Raw genomic sequence first — 16,621 nt, 5'->3', positions numbered from 1 at the left:
AGCAACCTGGCACCGGCACAGGCAGACACCACCACCAAGCTGGCACCGCTGTGGGCAGATGCTGCCTCCAAGCTGGCACCGGCCTGGCAGACTTTATTTTACGGCCCAAAGCCAAGGTTGGCCTCTAAACAAGAAAACATGTGAAAGCACCCTTACAGGATGCCGGTCCGGTGGTGTCCATGATAGCTCTCACAGCCTCCCACGTAATAGACAGCTCCCCTATCCGGGACCATGTTTGGCATGTCCCAGGCCCTCCCCGCACCCATGCTGAAAATCAAACAGAACAATTAAGGACTCTGCTTCATCGCCTCAGCCTCCCAAAGAAGCTTCCTTCCTCTGCTGACGGTCGACGCGGATATCCTCGTGCTGTTCCTTTAACGCGGGCTGGCCTTGGGTGCCTGTGCTGCCAAAGGAAGAGAAAATGATCATGCTCTTGTAACGTGCTCCATCATCCTCTTGTTCTTCAAGAAAACAAAAGAAAGCTACCATCCCCATTGCTACGTAACAGAAGTTTGTGCAGGAGACGGCTGAGCCCATCCCCAGAAATGGAAAACTCTGCTATGACCCTGCTTTGCCTTTTGGCGACAGCGCCCGCCATCGGTGTGCCCCAAACAGGCGAGGTCCCGTTCGGGCTGGCGTCCGCCACAAACAGGCGACGTCCCCTGCGGGCTGAACAGAGTCAACTGAACAGAGTCTTCAGAAGAACTTAGTTGTGCATTCAGTTTACAAGTAAATCCCACCCAAGCAATGCTAGGGGCATGCTGGCATAGAAAGGAATTCATGAGTTCATTTAGTATTTCCAGTGGAACATTCCATAGCTTGTAAAAACAGCCTTAAAGTCTTTTTCCCTGTTGCACCAACAATGCTTATTTTAGTTCTGCTTAAGGGGTCCCCTACAACTACTTACTACAGCATGTGTGGCTCCACTATCAATTAAAAAAATCTAGTCTTTCATTCCCCAGCTTGACTGGAACCAGAGGATCGTCTGGGGAAACTTTCATAGACTCCTCCGGCCCCCTTCAGTCCAACCCAATCTCCGTCATGACTCCAACCCCTTCTTCTGTCTCTCTTTCCCGAGATGACTCAGACGGGGCGGACAATCTTTTTTCCAACGGCCCTCTCGCTTACGATTTGCACGCCGATTCATTCCCAGGGGAATGTCATAACCATTTCTACTCTTATTGCTACGGCCCCTTCCTCGCCCACAAAATTCACCTCGTGTATTTTCTCTCCCTTTTTCTCGGTCTTCTGTCAAGGCAGCCAACAAAGAAGCTTGCGGCGTTACTCGTCCCCGCTTCTCCTTCTCTTCTGTTTCCTCCCCACTATTACGTACCTTATACGCGACTGACAAGAACCGCGAGATTGTCATGCCATCCTCGCCCTCTACCTTTTGTCATCTCTTTCTTATATCTGCTGCCGCTTGACCAATAAACGGCGTGTTCAATAACTTTGAATTGCTATCATCTTCCGGATCGAGATCTGATTAGATAAATTCTTAGGCTTTTGCACTCCATGCTGAATCCCATACCCAATTAACTTTGGATATTCCTTTACCCTCTGTAATCCCTCACACTTGTGTTTGGATCCCACTGCGGATCCTCCTTTGGGAGGTACGTAATGGTATTAGGCACCCCCCCACACACACACACATTGTTGGACCAGTCCCTCTCTAGCCTTCTCTAAAATTGTTCTCCTCTCCTCAGGGGTAAACAAATATTCTAGGAGAGCCTGTACATCTCCCCAGTTAGGATTATGAGTCGTGATTAACAGTACTATACATTCCCTCTGGATTGTTTCGATAGGATCTGACTGCCCGTTGCCAGTTTAATAAAGCAGAAGCGGTAAAAGGTACGTGTACGGATACCGCTCTTCCTTCAGGCCCTAGAGCCTGGCTGAGGGGAGCTTGAACTATCGGTTTCTGTCCCCTTGTTCTTTTAGAGACAGCACTCACAACTCCATTATCGCTTGAGCTATCACATTCTGGCTGTTTTGGAGGAGCTACCAACAGCTGAATATCCTCTTCCGAATTTTCCCATTCAATACAACGAGGTTCTCCCTTTTTCTCTTTTAACGCATATATTCCAACCTGATGTTTAGAATCCACTAAACCACCTTTCTTCCTAATATCCCAATCGCGTCTTAACGGAAAAACCATATCCACGTAAGGCATTCCATCCCATTTTTCCGTTCTCCGACAAAACAACATTCGTTCCGATATAGCGTTATATCTCAAGGATCCATCCTCAGGCCATTTTTCACCATCTTCCAATCGAGATCGTGGCCACCGTTGATTACAATATCGTTTTAGCCCATTCTTAGTCGTGGGATCTCCCCCAAATTGATTGCAATGCTTCAGGATGCATCCTAGAGGAGAGCAAAGGGGTGCCTCCTGGGAAGCAGCAGCGCCCACATCGGTACCGAAAAACCCAGCATTTCTACACAAACCAGAACGAGGGACGTCTCCCTCTGTTGAACAGGACAGCGTGTAGAAACAAACAGAACTACGCTACTGCCACGTATCTTTCCTGGTGCGTCTTATGCAGAGCCCAGAACAGAACAGAGGGTGCCTGCTTCCCGAGAGATCTTGCCCCTACTCCCCCTTTTCTCCTATCCCCCAAAAATACCTCTTTTCACTAGCATTGCACCGTTGTGTCGCTTACCGCCCGACTGCAGGAGAGGAGCTGAAGGAGTCCCCGGTCGACAGGTCGGTGCGCGCCGGAGTCCGCTCAGGCCTCTTCTCCCCGTCGGACGCGGCAAGACGAACCGGGCGAGGCTGTCGGCTCGGTCCCATCTGGGGTGCCAAAACCGTTATCCCACAAGCGTGAGGTCGCTTGCCCGGTGCGCGAGACGCCAATATACGCACAGGGCAGAGGTATGTTTATTTCATGCCTGCGCAGAGATGGGTGCTAGGCGGTAGCTCCGCAAAGCTAGCACAGAGTTCGGTCCTACAAGTACAGTATTTATACGGTCTGGCTATGCATATGCATAAGTAATCACACAAAGCAGTTTTCTATCGGTCTACGTTTCTCTTATTTCAACTTAAAGCTACAGCGCTGCTTTAACACGCTGCGCACGCTGAGCGGTGAGGGCTCTCTGCTTGGGCCGGGCTCTCCAGCTCGAGGGGTGTGGCTTTTAGGATTATAACGAGGATAGTTTGCGGGAGGGTGCTTCTTATCACGCTCCTACTAGTTGTTTCGGATGGTTCTCGAACCATTTTAATTAGCTTACCTATTTCTTCAGGATGTGCTTCTCTCCCAAGGACAGTAATTCTCGTTTAGACGTTCCGCTTTCCAGCCTGCATCCTCCTTATCGGCTTTACCTAAGCCCTGGCCTTCCACCAGCTCCCGGTAGACGACACCGTTAGACTACAACACGACCGTTCTCTGACGCCCGTCAGTGGGATCGGAATTAGGAACAGAAAGAACAGGACAAGCTAAACACCCACACGAGCCTCACATCCCTAAGAAATGACTAAAAACCCCAAACGACCCCCATTTTAGATTGCATTGCCTTAGGGACCGCCTCCTTCAAGTGCCCGGGCGGAGCGGTGGAATCAGTCACAGAATTCACTTGCCTGCCAGGAGACAGCCCTTGTCCTCGCAAGGCAAATTTTTCAAAACAGCGTGCTATTTTCCCATTTTATCAACTACAGCGGGCTTGCCCTACCAGCACGAGTTGAGGACGTTTTCCTGTGGGTTCATTTGACACTCCATTAAGTTTTTAGCAGGCGCAAGCGACCAAGCGCGAGATAGAAAGTAAGCCAAGATACCGGCTGCCGTACAAAATTTCTTCAAGATTGCGCCTGCGGGAATCGCACAAAGCCCACGACGACTGAACAGGTATGTCGGAGGCCCCCCGGCAAACAGCGCCGACGTTTCATGAAGCTCTTTTCCTGTCAAGAAAAGGGCCTTTTAGATGGTATCTCTGTTGGAATTCAGGCTGCTTCCTACTCATTCTGGCAAGTTCGCTTTCACAGCAACCCTGAGATCTTCAACCACCAAGCAACATTTGTAATTCTTGCTCTCTGCCTACGGGGAATTTCAGCGAATCAGAACACTACTTCAAGCAAAATTCCGGGTCTGTTTCACGCAAATCAAATATCTAAGCCGTGGACAGGTGTCTGTAGAAAGACGACGACTTTAAAAGATAAAGGGAAGTAGAGTACTCACTTTTCTGAAACGTCTTCCAGTCGTTCCATCGATTTAGCAGCCCAACCCAGCCGTCGAAATTCCGGAGCAACAGAGAGAGCGGTCGCATGTCCACGCCGTTCTCCCCCAGCCACAGAGCCTTCCGCTTTGCCCATTCCTGCCGACAGCCAGAGCATCGGCGCCGTAGCACCTTCGGAATAACGCACCTCCCACAGCTACGCACCTTTACAAAAGAACCGAGCAGCGTGTAAACAAACATTGCAATGGTTGCGGTAAGGGCTCAAACAGGGATGCCGATGTTATCACTCTGAGATTCAACAGCCACTAAAAATGTCATTTTTCTCCAGTATTACAGGAGTTCATTGGCTAGCGTCAAAAAAAATTTTGTTGAAAATTCATTGTTTGAAGCATGACTTCCAAATGCAAATGTTAAGCAATTCTCGTGAGTCTTTAACTGAGCGGCATTCAGGATCTGACTAAAACAATGGCGGAATGGAGGGCTAGAAGCCCAAAACTAACTCACCATCCTGGCAACTATGGGAGACTTTTGGTGACTGTGGGGGAACTGAGCTTGGGAAGCTTTGCCCAGTCTGGCAATAGAAAGCTAAGGCCCTGCAAACACGGTACGTTTAACCAAAAAAAAAAAGGGGGGGAATATGTTGTTTTGTAGTTCCTCTGCTTTCTACACAGAACCAGAGCAGTTTTAGTTCAGTAACGAATGTTCACACTTCCACACGGCACTCTTACAAACATCAGTCACTGCTAATAAGCAACGGATGTAGTGGGTACAGAGAAACCTCCTGTCCAGCAAATGCTTTAAGCTTTTCTACGTTCAAGACTTTACTTCCCAGGTGCCTGCAAAGACCCTTACTCTGCCCTGCCCCACCCAAGCCGTTCTATTTGGAACGATTGCTGAAAAACACGACCATTCCACAGCAAGTAAGCAAGTGACATCCCGAGCCAGAGCTTTCCCTTACAGGACAATGCCAAAGCCAAGCCCAGAATTTTTACTTGCCGATGACCGGCAGCGTGCGAGAGCAGAGCCGGACGCGAGGACTCCCCTCCGGGATGGCAGAGCCGCTGGTGCGCGCACACGCATGCGCGGTGCCGAGGTGCAGTTCCGGCTTCCGACCCTCCCGACGACCAAACGTCAGTACCTCAGGGGGGGAGCCGCGCATGCGCGGTGGCGCATTTTCAAGTGCTCGCTGCTGCCGCTCAGTGGACCAATGTCGGTACTGCAGCTGGGGAGCCGCGCATGCGCGGTGGCGCAATTTTGTTGGTGCTCGCTGCTGTCGCCCGGTGGACAAAACGCAGTACTGCAGCTAGGGAGTCGCGCGTGCGCACTGGCACAATTTTTTTTGTGCTCGCTGCTGCCGCCGTGTGGACAAAGGTCGGTACTGCAGCTGGGGAGCGGCGCATGCGCAGTGGAGGACTTTCGAGTGCTCGCTGCTGCCTCCGTGTGGGCAAAGGCCGGTACTGCAGCTGGGGAGCCGCGCATGCGCGGTGGTGCATCGTCCCGAGCTCGCCGCTGCCACCGTGTGAACAAAAGTCGGTACTGCAGCTAGGGAGTCGCGCACGCGCAGTGGTGCACTGTCAAGTGCTCGGTGCTGCAGGCCTGTGGGCAAAAGTCGGTACTGCAGCTGGGGAGCCGCGCACGCGCAGTGGTGCAATTCTTTTCGTGTTCGCTGCTGCCTCCGTGTGGGCAAAGGTCGGTACTGCAGCTTGGGAGCCCCGCATGCGCGGTGGTGCACTTTCCCCCAGCTCGCTGCTGCCGCCCGATGGACAAAGATCAGTAATGCAGCCAGTGAGCCGCGCATGCGCAGTGGCGCATTTTCCCCGAGCTCGCTGCTGCCGCCGTTTGGACAAAAATCGGTACTGCAGCTGGGGAGCCGCGCATGCGCGGTGGTGCATATTCCCGAGCTCGCTGCTGTCACCGTGTGGACAAAAGTCGGTACTGCAGCTGGGGAGGCGCGCATGCGCAGTGACGGACTTTCGAGTGCTCTCTGCTGCCGCCGTGTGGACAAGATGCAGTACTGCAGCTGGGGAGCCGCGCATGCGCAGTGGTGCAATTTTTTTTCGTGCTCGCTGCTGCCGCCGTGTGGACAAAATGCAGTAGTGCAGCTGGGGAGCCGCGCATGCGCCTTGGCGCACTTTCCCCCCCCAGCTCGCTGCTGCCGCCCGCTGGACAAAAGTCGGTACTGCAGCCAGGGAGTCGCGCATGCGCGCTGGCGCAATTTTTTTTCCGTGCTCGCTGCTGCCGCCATGTGGACAGAGATCGGTACTGCAGGTGGGGTGCCGCGCATGCGCAGCGGCGGACTTTCGAGTGCTCGCTGCTGCCGCCCGGTGGACCAGGGTCGGTACTGTAGCTGGGGAGCCGCGCATGCGCGTTGGTGCATTTTTCCGGGCTCGCTGCTGCCGCCGTGTGGACAATAATCGGTACTGCAGCTGGGGAGCCGCGCATGCGCAGTGACGGACTGTCGAGTGCTCTCTGCTGCCGCCCGGTGGACAAAAGTCGGTACTGCGGGTGGGGAGCCGCGCTTGCGCAGTGGCGCATTTTAAAGTGATCGCTGCTGTCGCTCAGGGGAACAGGGTCGGTACTGCAGATGGGGATCTGCGCATGCGCGGTGGGTCTTTTTGGCTCGCTGCTGCATCCCGGTGGACAAATGTCGGTACTGCAGCCCGGGCGCCGCGCATGCGCATTGGCGCATTTGTGTTGTGCTCGCTGCTGCCGCCCGGTGACCAAAACTCGGTACTGCAGCTGTGGAGCTGCGCATGCGCGGTGCTGCATTTTTCGGGTGCTCGCCGCTGCCGCCCTGTGGACAAAACTCGGTACTGCAAGCTGGGCAGCCGCGCATGCGCGGTGGCGCCTTCGCCCGACCTCGCTGCTGCCACCCTGTGGACAACAGTCGGTACTGCGGCTGAGGAGACGCGCATGCGCGCTGAAGCATTCGTTTTGTGCTCGCTGCTGCCGCCCGGTGACCAAAAGTCGGTACTGCAGCCTAGGAGCCACGCATGCGCGGTGCCGCTTTTTCGTTGTGCTCGCTCCTGCCGCCCCGTGGACAAGCGTCGGTACTGCTGGTGCGGCCCGGCGCATGCGCGGTGGCGCATTTTCCCGTGCTCTCTACTGCCGCCCAGGGGAACAACGTCGGTACTGCAGCTGGGGAGCCGCGCATGCGCGATAGCGGTTGTTTGGGGTTTTGGGGGGTTTTTTTGGTTTGTTTTTGTTTTTTTTTTCTGCTCGCTGCTGCCTCTGTGTGGACAGAAGTCGGTACTGCAGCTGGGGAGAGCTCGCTCTGCCTTGTTGCCATTTAAAATTTCTTCGTATACATCCTCTTTTTATGCACTTTTAAACTCCTTTTTTTAGTCATATATATGAGTTCTTTTTCTATTTTATCACCCTATATATCTCGATTTAGATTTTTTTTCATATTCTACCATCCTTTATCGAATAGAGTAGACAGAGGGGTTTCTTGTCAAATCTTTTTACGTATATATAAATAAAATTTTTCAATATACATAAAAATGAGAGATTTTTCTCTGCTTCAATGCCTCACACCCCTATTTACAGGTTTTCATTATTTAATCCCTCCCCCACCAATTCTCAGGCATTTGGGGGCTGTCACCCCCCCCTTTCGGGGGGGTGAACTGTCCCGTGACCCCCCCCTCCCCCCACTCAACCTGCTCCTCTGCCACATCACCATCGTCCCCCCCAGTGACACTGGGGTGCCCCAACAGACATCATCACTCCCCAGCCTCCCCTCTTCTTCGTCACACCCAAAAGACAAACAAAACAAGGGAAACTGCCCCAACTGCCACCTCCTTATGTCACCGAAATCGGGAATCAAACTCCTTAACACCAATGTAGTATTAAGAAGCAGGCATTCTTTACTACGGCACCGGATGCACGGGGGATCGCTCCACCTAGCGTGCATACCGCAGGTTACATCAGCCGAAACTTATATTGTCCAGTTACATACATATGCATCAAGTTTCCTGGAATGATAATGCATATTCATTCTATTTCCCGGAACTAATTATCATACTTGCGTGGTCATTACGCATGCGTCCTTGAGCTCCGAGGGGCTTCCGTGGGGGTCTCTGGTGGTCCTTGGTGGCCGTACAGGTGTGTCCTTTAGTCGACCCCTTCTTCTGGACACGCGCAATCCCACCTTGCTTATGTAACTTGCTCCCCTTCTTCATGGTGCATGGTTCCTAACAATGATTTGGCACCCTTAGCACAAACCAATTATTCTAACCACCCTTGACTCTTTGTCAAGATGGGCTGGGGCTGTACTGGGAACGTAGCAGCATGACCGTACTACTCCTTGTCCAATTGTCTTTGGGCATAGTAGCATAGCCATAGCCATAGGTGTACAAACACAATATTAAAGCATTGTCTAACCTGCTCCTATCTCTATGTTGCTGAGTTACAAAAGAACAAACTAACAATTTTGGTTACATCTGGTTACACTTACTTTCATCAGGCCATTTACATATGTACATGCCCCACCAAAAAAGGGGAGCTCCGCTAGAAAAATAAAGGGGGGGGCAGCCCCCCCAGCCCCTGTCCCGCAGCCTGGCAGCCGCCCCACGCCATAGGGGAGCGTGCCCGAGGACGGTGCCACGTCTCTCGCTCGGCCTCTGCTCCGCCACCTTCCCCCTCCCTTCCCGCGCTGCGACGGGCTCCCCAGGGCAACAAACGGCCCCGGTCCCTCTCGGCCCCGGGCTCTCCCCACCACCTGCGGGGCACCCACCGCACACAGAGCCAGGAGCCTCCAGCCACAGGGCTGGCCCCTGACCCTCACCATGCTTCACGACCCGCAGGGAAACCTGGCCGGGGGGATCTAGGGAGCACCACCAGACGCTTACAGCAAGACCGCTGAAAAACAAAAACCCCACATTCCCTTTCAGCACATGAAAAAAAAACAGCACAGCAGAAAGTACAGGGATTCAGTCGGAATAAGGGATAGGAGAGGAGCTGAGCTAAAGCAGGATTCTAGGGAAACGGGTCCGCTCCAGATACAGCGCACGCTTTAACAGCTACACGGACTGCAACGCTTCAAATCCCTATTGAGACCAAGCGGTAGGATTTTCAACACCTTCTTCACCTAAAAGTGAACGCTCTTGCTGCTCTTGGAAAACGCCTCGTCGCTTCCTTCCAGCACTGCTGCAGGGAGACAGCCCGGTGAGGCTGCAGGACAAGGCCGGACCGTCATCAGAATCTACGCTTACGGATCCACCACAACGGCTACGGCCCTCGCGGCTGCTGCTGCTGCTGCACGTCTTGCTCGCTCGGTCAAGAAAGCTGAAAGGGAAGTGTAAACCTTTAGAGAGTAACATGGAAAATAAAGAACACATCTCAGTAATTCACTCTACGCTAAAAAGGTGGCCGTATGTTTATAGACATCCAACAACAAGACTCACACTAGAAAAGCATTTGAGTTTCCTTTTGCATTCATTTAACTTGCACAGCTGGGATACCGTTAAACCATCTCTCTCCAAAATGCACGGTTATAACGTGACTGGGGGGGGTTGTGCGCTATGTCCCTCCTAGTGACATCTGCCCAGCTGCGCTGCCCAAGAGAGACGTTACTGAAGCGCCAGGGAAACGCGCCATGGAAAGAGAGGCAGAAATAAAGCACTGCAGAGCACGCCGTCAAAATACTGGGGAAAACCCCGTAACGTTCAGTTGCCTCTCTCTTGAAACATGGAGAACAAATACCTCACTGCTGAAACACACCTCCTAAGTTGCATGCCACAGCTATTGGGCAGTTACAGTTTCAACAGTGCCAGTCGCTTTGTCAATGACACCATTTTAACTTCTGTTTAAAGTTCCAGTTTGATAGAAAAGTCAGTGAGATAAGAGATCCCCCAGACGGTTTCACTGGGGGGAGGGGGGCGCAGAAATCAAATCCCCAGTGCTGCAATACATCAGGCTACCAAAAGGGACCGGCAGATTTGCTAATGCTTTTGGCTGTACCGAAGCATGCAGAGGAACGCCTTTCGATCATATCTCGGCTGTTGCAACCGACAACCAAAAACCAGCGATGCCATCAACTTTTGGAAGACGTGCTGGGCTTGGGTCCTTGGAAGGAAATTGACTTTTCTGGGTGTTTTTAAAGAGAGTGAAAAGTCTTGCTGCTGATGACTTCTACTGGCACGTCCAGCCGCTCCGATGGGAAGTTCGTCAAATGCAACTTCTTTGAATGAGAAGGATTGCCAGTCGGGAAAATCTCTTTCCAACTGAAGTCAAAATTACACACCGTAGCTTCAGGAAAAAGGACCTTCTCGAAGCAGTAACTCACCAAAACCACATCAGGACTCACTGGCGGTACTTACAAGGCTGCTAACGCTTCTTGGGAAAGCCTGGAAAACACGCGGAAGCGACGCCCATTTGTCCCGTTTTGGCCACGTCTCTTCTTTGACCTTGACGGCTTTTCGTACGGATGCTAGGATCGCAGTAAGGCTTTTCAAGTACTCCTACAAGATATTTTAAAACCTTACTGACTGAAAAAGCAGAAAGCTTTTCCCAGGAAAACAAAGGCTCTTTCTTCTGAACACCTGAACTCTTCCCAACAGTTTCTTTCCTCTTTTAGTACAAAATTATTTTCACAGTATCATTTCATAGGAAGCGCACAGAAACAGAAGATTACGCTTTCGGGAAGAGAAAAGAAACGGAGGGAAGTCAGCTTTGCGTAGGCACGCTCCAGAACACGCCTTTTTCTATCTGTAGTATTTGTGTTGAAATACTTCACAGAAAAACTACAGAAGGAGAGTTGGCACATTCTTCACCTTAACTTTCAAGTCCCCGCTACGAGTACCTTAGGAAAAACGCAGGCACACATCGTAGACGTACCGTGGACTTGCAGACCACTACGGATCCTTTCCGTCCGTCTTGCACTTTCCTGGCAGAAGAAAGGGCGACCACGGCGAAATGGTGGCGGCTGACATTCTGCTGAGAGAGGAAAAAACCCTTTAGCATAAAGCTGGGTAGGAATCTAAAGCTTCCTTTTTTGGTGAAGCTTGGTGAAGACTACAACTGAGCAGAGGAAAAAGTGTTTTGCATCATCTTTGGTACAGTTGACGATACAGGCCGCTAGAGCTTGGGCACTTTTTAGACAACCGTGCCTTAGTTTGACTCACGGGCAGCTTTGGTTTGCGCAGCAAAAGCGCAGCAAGAAGACGGCACGCCCTCAGACCCAGAGCGCAACCCTCCGGATGGCCACACGCCCCTCGCTGTTTTGAGGAGGAGCCGCCGAGCACCCCTGCGAGCACAGCTGCACACGCAACATCACTTTCACCTACGCTGATTTCAGCGGATGCAGTTTCTGAAGCTTTACACTGAAAACCGTATCTTGACACTTCGCCACAGGAGAAGCGATCCGTAACTAGAACCCCACAAAAACCTTGAAACACCACTTGCAATCCCACAGCAGCGACAGCTTCAGAACTATTTAGACCAGGAACAAGGGAGAAAAATAAAACCGCTTCATCGCACGCACGGGAAAGCGGCAGAGAAAAGGGTCAGCATTCGTAGCCCTCACAGAAAACAGGCATTCTCCTTCCTTTCCTAAAGCCCTCTGTTGGGTCTAAATACCGCAGCACTACCGTGGCAGTATCGAGAGCAGGGAACAACAGCCCCGCCGCTGGACGTTTCCGTAGCGGCATACATAAACAGAGGGACACGTTTTGCCACGCACAACCCTGAACTTCCTGAAAACTCACGTTTACCAAAAAGAGCCACTTGGAGCATACTGCCCAGCAGCGTTTGGCAATAAAACTGCCATGTGGTGGACCCACGCAAATCGCTTGGTAACTTGCTATTTGCTTCCCGTTGTTTTTCTTCCTTCGGAAATTCTACTTGCGGCCAAGTTATTCACTACGGCTTCAAGCATTGACCTTCCTGGGATTACCAGCACATCTACACAGGCAAGTAACTTACCTGCTCTTCTACCATTGTCCAAATTCCAATTACAGTCATGAAAGAGGAGTGAAAGAGAAGAAAAGGAGAGCTCAGGCAGCAAGAGAGCTCTGCAGGCTGCCGCCACTCAGCGTCGCACTCTTCTTTTTAAACCACACACACGCGCCCCCCACAAAAAAACAGACCAAAAACCCCGTGACCTTGTACCTTTTTTCTTTCAGAGCTCATCCCTGTCTCAGCACGCCGTCTTGTCAAAGCGTGAAGTGCAGATGATCTGTAGCCCAATGACATTTGCGTGCGATGGATACGTGTTCAGAAGGAGTCCAGATCTGTAAGACAGGTGCCGTTTTGGTGGGTTTAATAATCATCACTCGAGTGCATTGACTGACACGTTTGGGAGGAAACTAACTGTTGTGGTTTAGCCCCAGTCGGCAATTAAGTGCCACCCAGCAGCTGGCTCACCCTCCCCCCCCAGGGGGATGGGGGGAAGAAGCCAAGGAGCAAAAGTCAGAAAACTCGTGGCCTCAGATAAGAAGAGGTTAATCATCGGAACAAAACAAGAAGAAGAATGAATTATCATGAGAAGGAAAACAACAAGAGAGCAAGAGAGGAACAAAACCCAGGAAAAAACAAGGGATGCAAGCCCTCACCACCCGCCGACCGATGCCCAGCCACTCCCCCAGCAGCGATCCCTATCCCCCGGCCAACTCCCCCCAGTCTCCATACTGGGCATGACGCCAGATGGCACGGAATAGCCCTTTGGCCAGCTTCCATCAACTCTTTTGGCCGTGTCCCCTCCCAGTTTCTCGTGCGCCCGGCAGAGCACGGGAAGCTCAAAACTCCTTGACCAGTGGAAGCATTTCTTAGCAACAACTAGAACATCACTGTGTTATCAACATTATTCTCATCCTAAAATCCAAAACACAGCACTATACCAGCTACTAGGAAGAAAATTAGCTCTATCCCAGACGAAACCAGGACACTCATTCCCTTTTAAACATAGCGTCTCCTTGGGGGAAAAAAAATGTGTTAGAGACGGAAAAAAAAAAAAAAAAAAAGACAACTCAGGGCTCCCAACCACCACCGAGCAGTGGGGAAATTAACGAAAGTGAAGACAAAGAGCAGCAACGCTGTAATCCTGATCACGGACTTCAGAGACCCTCCAAGTCTACACCTCAAGCCTAGGAATGACTAGTCCTGTTTTGGAAGGACAAACTTTTTTTACATAAAACTCCTAGACTGAAGGCTCCACGGAAGAGAATGCGGATTGACCCACAGCACAGCATGCCATCAACGCTCTAATGAAAAAAAAAAAAAGGAATAAAAATCAAGCTGAAATGTCAGTTTCCATCACATTTCACTCATTCTATTTCTACTGGCATCTAGGTGCTCCAAAATTAACTCTACTGACACCATAGTTCACTAACAGGGTAGTTGTGCATATAAAAAGAAAAGGCTCTTGCCAACTTGCCCATAAAGTCAGTCTGAACAAACAGAAGAGAAACACTTGACCCTGAAGAAGGTAACAGGCAGCTCTTCATTTATCCGAGATGAAAGTTCATTCTTTTACCCGAAAGGAAAACCTTCGGAACTGCCAAGGGACCAATCCAGGAACGAGGCACGCTCTGTTACCCGCAGGTCTTCATCACCTTTTCTGCACTGGCAGCAGATTTGCCTTTTCTCTGGGTTTCAGGTGGAGCATCTGTAGCGTCCCTGAACTCGCAAAGGTTTCTCCCCGCTCCCCCGGCCCCATACGCGCGATTCCCTGAGCGGCAAGCGGGACCGACCACGCGGGATTTTCTGCACGTGACGCCGAAGGTGACACTGGGAAAAGAGGAGGCAAAAAATGATCCTGTTTGTCACACCCAGCCGACGGGGAAAACACAGGGGAGGGTTCTGCCAGAGGGGCCCTGCGGGGCCAGGCCGTGCACCCCGGCAGCTCCAACCGACCGGCCCCTCTCCCCTTTGCCAGGTACCGGGAGACACCGCTGCCTCCCGCTGCCGCCTCGCCCGCGCCCCCTCGCAGCGGGGCTGCCCCAGGAGAGCCGGGGCACCCCCACCTCGCTCCCACCCCCAGGAACGGGACCGGGAGACGCCCTCCACGCAGGGAGGGGCGCAGGGCGTGGATTTAATCCCCGAGGGAAGAGGCCAGGCTCCCCGCTGGCAGAAGGACCGCTCGCCTCCCTGCTGCTCAGAGACGCTGGCTGGGGACAGCCCGGCCTGCGCCCGGCCGCTCTGCAGCCCCGCTGGGAGCGCAGTCCGGCCGACGGATGCTCCAGCGAATAGACGCTCCGGCTCACGGCCGCCCCCGCTCAGCTAACGTTGCCTCTGGCTAACGCACGCTCCAGACAGCGGACACCCCATCTCCTTCCAGCTCCTCCTCGCTACAGCTCTGGCTAACCGAAGCTCCAGCTCCGCACCGAAGCTCCGCTGGATTTCAGCTCCTTCTCCTTACGAGCTCCAGCTATTTGCCACAGTCTGGGCTTTGGACAAGCTCGGAAAGCGGTCGCTGTCAGAACTTGAATATGACTATTAAACATCACAGCTGGACGCTGTGGAAATACCGATTCATCAGTTTGTACGATTAAGTAGTTAAGAACTATTCTCAGCAGCGGACAAAGAAGAGCTGGGCTCCAAGAGGGCGTGCGGGGTCTGAAAAGCACCCTTCCCCCCCCAGAGACCACCTCAGACCGAGAGGCTGGCCCGGGGCACGCCGGCCTCCCGAACTCTGGGCTCCGACGTGACCAGACCCCCACCCTCCAGGGAGGGTCCGTGCACCCTGCCCACCCTCTGCTTTCCCCCGCAGCCCCCAACGCCCTCCCCCCGCCCTGCGCAAACAGCCAAACTGGCTTCTGCTTTGGGCCCCCAAACCAGCTCCCATTTCTGAGCCCACAAACCCACCTGCTCAGCCTGTTCTCGAGTCCCACAAATGCAGCACTTCACCTCTGCTCCTCAGCCCAAAAACGTACCGCTCGGTCCCCTCTGGCAGGTCCTGAAAACGCACGACTCAAGCTGTTTCTCAGCCCCAAAGTCAGCCACCTCAGCCTCTTTTCAAGCCCCGAGAACACAAGACCTGCTCTCCATTTTCAGGCCCCAAACCAGCTCACCCTCTCTGCTTTCCGACCCCTTTGCGGTCCCCATGCGTGATGCTGCGGGGTGGGGGGAGCGGAGCCACCCCACAGCCCTGCACCCCCAGGGCCACACGTGCACTTTTTGGGAGCGCTTGGGCACTGCGGAGGGCCCGGCCCCACACCTCTGCAGGGCCGCACCAGCACAGGCAGGGCATCGCTTTATTACGGCTGCTTCCGGCTCGCTTTCTCCGGCACTGGTTGGGGGTGCCGGGCCCGCACCCCAAACCCCCGCAGCCCCAAGCACCCCTGCGGGGAGCCGGGCCCAGCCGCCTCCAGGAACCCCCGCCCGCCGCAGCCGCGGCCCTTCCCCGCCACTCCGGCCACCGGCACCCGCCCGGCGCCGCAGGAGCCCCCCGGGCCGCCGCTGCCCGACCTGCGCCGGGAGCGGCAGAGGCTGCCCAGCTCCACAAGCAGAACCTGAGAGCCAGATGGGGCTGCCCCTACTCCCCCCGGCTCGCACACGGGTTCGGCCCCAAAACCCCCCGACGAACCCCAGGAGAGCGCTCGGCCCGGGGCTGCTTTTTCCCCGCCAGTCCCAAGAGAACAGAGCCTGCACCCGCCCCTATTTCATACAGGGATGGGGAGCAGGACAGAGGACTGGAAAGAGAAAAGGAAGACAAGGGAGAAGACTGAGGTGCCGCCAGAGAATGAAAGGCCGAAAGAAAAGGTCAGAGACGTAGAGGAAATCAAACACAACAGGGACGAGAAGCCCTGCAGAGAGATGGAGCAAGAAAAGGCAGGGTCAGCGAGCAGGACAGAGGGGTAGAGAGGTGCGGGGGAAAGGAGAGGAAGAAGAACAGAGGAACGTGACGGCGACAGGGCGCAGGACATACAGACAGAGAGAGAAAAACCACAGGGAACAGGACAAAGGGACTGGGAAAGCAAGAAAGGGTCAGATTTGTACAAAGAGACCAAGAAGGAAAAAGGAAAAAAGCAAGCCATGGGCTAGAGGACAGAGGCAGAGGAAAAAAGGGCCAGGGAGCAGGACAGAGAAGGAGAGAAAGGAAAAAGCGGAGACAGGGAAGAGGGTCAGGGAGAGGAAGCAAAGGGCAGGGAGCAGGAGAGAGGTGGAGAAAGAAGCGCTGGGGCAGAAGGATAGAAAGAGAACAAAGACAGACAGGAAGAAGGATGGCGGACGATAGAGAGAGGGGAAAAAGAAGGACGAGGAGCAGGACACAGATTGTCAGACAGGGACAGGGAGCAAGACCACGCGCTGGCTGACGCATACAGACCCTGCGGTGCACGCTGGCGGCCTGGCCTGCCGCGGACTACGAGGAGGGATCCTTCCTCACCCGGAGAGGCAGGCTCTCTCTTGCCTGCAGCGGGAGGCAGCCGCCAGACGGCCTTCCATTTCTTCTTCTTTACCCTTCTCTGGCTTCTTTCTCCAGCTTCAGCCGCAGCAGCTCCTGTCCACAGCCAGC

At 53.5% G+C, this 16,621-nt stretch overlaps 2 long non-coding RNA genes across 13 annotated transcripts; both read right to left on the bottom strand.

The window, feature by feature from the left end:
- Positions 1 to 20: 20 nt before the first annotated feature.
- Positions 21 to 5,320, bottom strand: LOC140645893 (uncharacterized). 4 transcript variants are annotated; one of them, XR_012040105.1, is made up of 6 exons: positions 5,164 to 5,320; positions 4,170 to 4,371; positions 3,667 to 3,892; positions 3,229 to 3,381; positions 2,661 to 2,791; positions 21 to 403 (listed from the first exon to the last, which is right to left on the bottom strand). It is a non-coding gene; the product is annotated as an uncharacterized lncRNA (long non-coding RNA). The 4 variants fall into 4 exon arrangements; XR_012040102.1 differs by having other exon boundaries at positions 3,770 to 3,892; positions 5,164 to 5,308; XR_012040104.1 differs by having other exon boundaries at positions 21 to 398; positions 3,770 to 3,892; positions 5,164 to 5,308.
- A 2,690-nt stretch (positions 5,321 to 8,010) lies between these two features.
- Positions 8,011 to 16,605, bottom strand: LOC140645898 (uncharacterized). 9 transcript variants are annotated; one of them, XR_012040115.1, is made up of 8 exons: positions 16,433 to 16,605; positions 14,971 to 15,061; positions 13,719 to 13,893; positions 13,005 to 13,367; positions 12,277 to 12,398; positions 11,005 to 11,103; positions 10,488 to 10,628; positions 8,582 to 9,453 (listed from the first exon to the last, which is right to left on the bottom strand). It is a non-coding gene; the product is annotated as an uncharacterized lncRNA (long non-coding RNA). The 9 variants fall into 9 exon arrangements; XR_012040122.1 differs by having other exon boundaries at positions 11,005 to 11,100; XR_012040114.1 differs by lacking the exons at positions 13,005 to 13,367; positions 13,719 to 13,893 and adding an exon at positions 8,011 to 8,360 and having other exon boundaries at positions 9,257 to 9,453.
- Positions 16,606 to 16,621: the final 16 nt, after the last annotated feature.

Source organism: Ciconia boyciana, unplaced genomic scaffold (assembly GCF_034638445.1).
Source record: "Ciconia boyciana unplaced genomic scaffold, ASM3463844v1 HiC_scaffold_40, whole genome shotgun sequence".
In the NCBI taxonomy this organism is placed as follows: domain Eukaryota; kingdom Metazoa; phylum Chordata; class Aves; order Ciconiiformes; family Ciconiidae; genus Ciconia; species Ciconia boyciana.
Note: the sequence above shows the minus strand (reverse complement) of the source record. Positions and strands in the feature narration are given on the sequence as shown.